Genomic DNA, 4,656 nt, shown 5'->3' with positions numbered 1-4,656 from the left:
TCAATTAAACCTTATAAAATTGTTTTGATACTTGAATAATCAAAGGCATTTTTTAATATCACTTAATCTACTTTTATTTAGCATCTATTTAGAAAACTTTTTTTGAACCAATAGAAAATCTCCCAAGTAACATACAGTGTTAACAAAGCGCTAAAAAGATATATAATCGCTTTTTTTAGCGCTTGGCAAGTGCTGCTGTGCTACTTGGACTTGCAATAACTGCCATAACTTACAGGCTCAACGTAGGAGCTCAATTTATTAGATCAGAAGCTATTACAAATCTCAGAATCTACATACGTCATCTTTAGAGTCTACATATATCTTAAAATTAAGGTTCAAAGTAAGAGCAAAATTTCCACTCGAATTCGTATACACACCAAATTAAATTCATATGCACAATAAAAAAAAGAGGTATGCAGGATTAAGTTTATCCTAATCTGTTTTAACCTATCCATTTTAAGGCAACAGATGTATGGAATGCTACACATATACTTATCGAAATATTAAATGTTAAATTTATGCATATATGCATTTAGATATATAGTATACTAATGAAATTACCATACATTCATTACCTCAATAAAATTCACATTAATTCATTAACTCACCGACCTGATGCGCAACAGTGGAGTTATATCTGCAACATCGCTACGATGATTCTGTAACAAAAAAGATAAAATTCAAGTTGAATAAAATAGGAAATAATCATTATTTAAAAAAATAATTATTATATGAACGCATGTAGAGTTCTACGAAAAATAATCATGCAATTTTGAAAACATAATTTTTATAGGCATTAGATTCTTTATTCATCATTTAATTAGATATTTAAGAAAATAATTATACATTCTCTAAAGGAGACTTAAATAAGAATAAATGTGTAAAAAAGTTTTAAATTTTTATGTAATTTCTTTTTTTTTCTAATTATTATTTTTAGATCATTGTAAAATAAAATGATTTAAGAAACAAACAAAAAAAAGATTAATTTTATATAAGTAAAAATAATATTTACCGCAAGGTTGCTCCACCGGTGTCCGATGCCTCTCCCAGACCTCCTCCTCCTCTCAGAATCGGGTTGACATCCTCTCGCACAGGACACTCGCGTCAAACACTCGCGAATAATGCAATATAATCGCGCGTATATCGGACTATAACTTGAGTCCGATAACTTGAATGGCACTCCCGAAGCAAACGCGCGACGCGACGAACCGGCTGCGGTTCGTTCACTTTCAAATAAATCGGCGACGTGGGTACGTTAGCTTCCCCGTTGGATTTTTACACAAAAAGAATAATTTTATTCAATATCTAAAAATTTATCTAGATATATCATTCAGATATACCCAAAAATTTTTAGATACTTGAAAAAAATCATTCCTTTTGTGTAAATATCCTTTGGGTACTGAGCCCTCCCACCACGTCAAGGTGTACCCTTGAGAGGGAAGATAATCTGAAAAATATAATATATATAGCTATTATCTATATTACTATGCAATTGGTTAACTTTTAGAAATGAATATCAAACACACGTCTGCAATTCATTATTGCGAAATAAATTCAGAGCAGATAAAAGGATTGAAACTTTTATTTATAGACGATGTCTGTAAGATATGATTAAAGTCAATAAAATAGGCTAGAGATTAAAAAAAAGAGAAATGTTTTTTTTTTTATTATCGATAAATAATTTCAAAGTTACGTTTAATTTTTTAATCGGATCGTATAACGAAAGGTGCACAAAAATAACAAATTAATTAAATTATTAAACTATGTATATTAATTGTAAAAGCACGAATTGCGTTATTTGCATGAGAATATTCATGTTAGCATTGCTTTTTTATGATTCGTGTGACAGACAAGTAGCCATGTCGCGTGCCGCTCTTCTTCACATTTCTTTTTGAAACATATAATAATCGTAAAAAATGCTAGATATAATACGAAATGTATTTCATGAATATTCACATAATACGATTACTAGTATGATTAATTATTCATAAAGTACAACGTTTCGTATTATATTTGACATTTTTCGCGATAAGATTTCAAAAAGTAATATAAAAAAAGAGCCGCACACGACACTACCTGCTTGTACGAATCTTGAAAAAGAAATGACTCTGCAGTAACTACGTGTAAACGTAAACATGACGCGCCGCTCCGTATCATCCCCAAGGCCGCGCGCCAACCGTCTAACTATCGAAATATTACAAAATAAAATGATATATTCTTTACATTCGTAATATTCTCCGATTAATGAAACATTTTTTATACGTATCTAGTTTTAGCGAAGCGAGTCGTTTAATGAGATATCATAATTACATTGTGATATACCGAGGAACATATTTGACGTTTATTTTATAATTTTAAATATTTTGTCAATTACAATATACTAACAAAAGGCAAAAAGTAAAAAGAGGTTTTTACTAACGTGATTTTTCTTATGTAATTGCTCACGTGAAGTGCTTTTGACATCCCAACATTATATTTCAATTTTTATTGCTCTTTTTTTTATGATTTACAATTATATAAAGATAATATGTCGTACATCCTTTAAATAAAGGTAAATGCAAAAATTTATTTTAAATTATGAAATAATTTCGACTAAATAGAATAATACATATAAATAGCATGCACATACATTTAGAGATATGTAATTTAAATATCATTTATCTATTACTTTTCCCGTATTAAGAATGCGGAGTAATATGAAAATGACAAAATTATACGATTTGAAATGATAAAAAGCCACAATTTGAAATATCTAACAATAAGAATCTCATTTTTGTACCGTACATGTGAGAACACATGAAATATCTAAAATATTCATGAGCTGTGTATATGCGTAATGAATCTAACAATAAGAAATAAAGCAAAAACCGTGCAACAAAATCTATTAACCCTTAGTATACTCTTTAGTTTTAGGCAACCTTACACGTTCGTCGATATCTAATTTTTATCAATTTATGTAGACACCCGGAGCGATTCGTAAAAACATCCGCCTTTCTGCGAGGTCGCCGAACAAATGCCGAACTGATGACGCAGTCAACCACCGCGCCGCGCAGCACCCCCTCCCTATTTGCCGCGTGACCTTTCTCCTTGTTGTTTGGGCGCCGTTCAAATATCCAATTTTTACGTATAAAAACGGTTATATTATACAATTACTTTACACGATTTTGACAAACAAGTATCACCGTACATTTCGCGTTTTGTTTTGTAGCATCTCTGGCACAATCCCATATTACTTGCATGGTTCTCTTTTAAACATACATAAGTAGTAATTATTCGCGTGAGGTATTCATTCCAATTTATTATGTCTTAATTTTTATTATTTTTTTAAATAATTTGTACTTAAATAATTGATAAAATATTCTATATATGTTCTTTATATAAAAATACATGCAAATTTTCTTAATATCGTAAAACAATTTGTACTAAATAGCTTTAGCTAAAAGTACTAAATATCAATTGTTATTTAATTTTACAGTTAATAAATTAATTTAAGACACTACTATTACTGCAAATTATTCTGTGTTTCAGAAATTCTTCAAACTTACGTGTAATGCCGATCATGGCTCAGTAAAATAACTGTTACGACATATTTAAAAAAAAAATATAAAATAAATTTCAGAAACTTATTTAAAATATAAAATTGTAGAAATTAATAAAAGCTGATACGAATTGTTTAAAATAAAAAATATAAAATAGGTCTCGGAAACTTATTTAAAATATTAAATAAGAAATAAGTAAAAAATATAGTTATTTAAAATAATAAATATCTAGTCTTATAACTCTTATAATTTTTTTTATTTAAAACATGTACTTTAATTTTCATCGCTTTTACAAGTATATAAAAATTATTAAACGATTTTTACGTATATTTTGGCATCTATAGAAAGTATTTGTAAAGTTATATATTTATAACAAATTGTATATAAATTATTATAACTAAATATAGTTAACAAAATGAGAAAAATATACTTTTTTATACAAAAATATAAAACTCTGAAATAAAAATACTTACAAAAAAATATGTTTCAATATCTTAAAGTTGGCATTCGAAACTACAAAAGAAAAAATCGTTCAAGTGTCGGCTGTTCAAAAAATTTAATTATTTAGTAACCTGAAAATTATGTTTTGTTAATAAGCATGAATGACTATAAATTAAAAATACAAGTATACTTGTATATTGTTAAACAATATTTATGTATGTTTATATATATTTATACATATTCATGCATAAAAATTTTTTTACCGAAGCACTTTGAATTATTTCTAATTGTTATTAAATTTAGCTCAAATTTTTTGTACTAATTGTAAATTCATACGCTTTAATGTGAATGCTGTTATTAAGTAATTTAAACTTGAAAGTATAATAAAAAATAGGTTTTTTCGATGGTTGAAATTTTATTAAATTTTCAGCTACCCTGAAATTAAACTTTTTTGTAAAATTTTACACGTACAAATTATGTAACGCGTTAATATTGTAATTAACTTTATTATAAATAAATGTATGTATAATAATATTGGGTACGTAATATAAAATTTATGTAAACTATATGTTCAGATGAATGCTATAATTATGCTTATTTTTGTAATTTGCACAATTCCCTGGAAAAAATGTTATATATATATGAACATATTTTATATATAATTATATATAATTGT

The sequence above is a fragment of the Trachymyrmex septentrionalis genome, unplaced genomic scaffold (assembly GCF_001594115.1).
Source record: "Trachymyrmex septentrionalis isolate Tsep2-gDNA-1 unplaced genomic scaffold, Tsep1.0 scaffold87, whole genome shotgun sequence".
NCBI classification, from domain to species: Eukaryota; Metazoa; Arthropoda; class Insecta; order Hymenoptera; family Formicidae; genus Trachymyrmex; species Trachymyrmex septentrionalis.
This window is presented reverse-complemented; position numbering follows the sequence as displayed.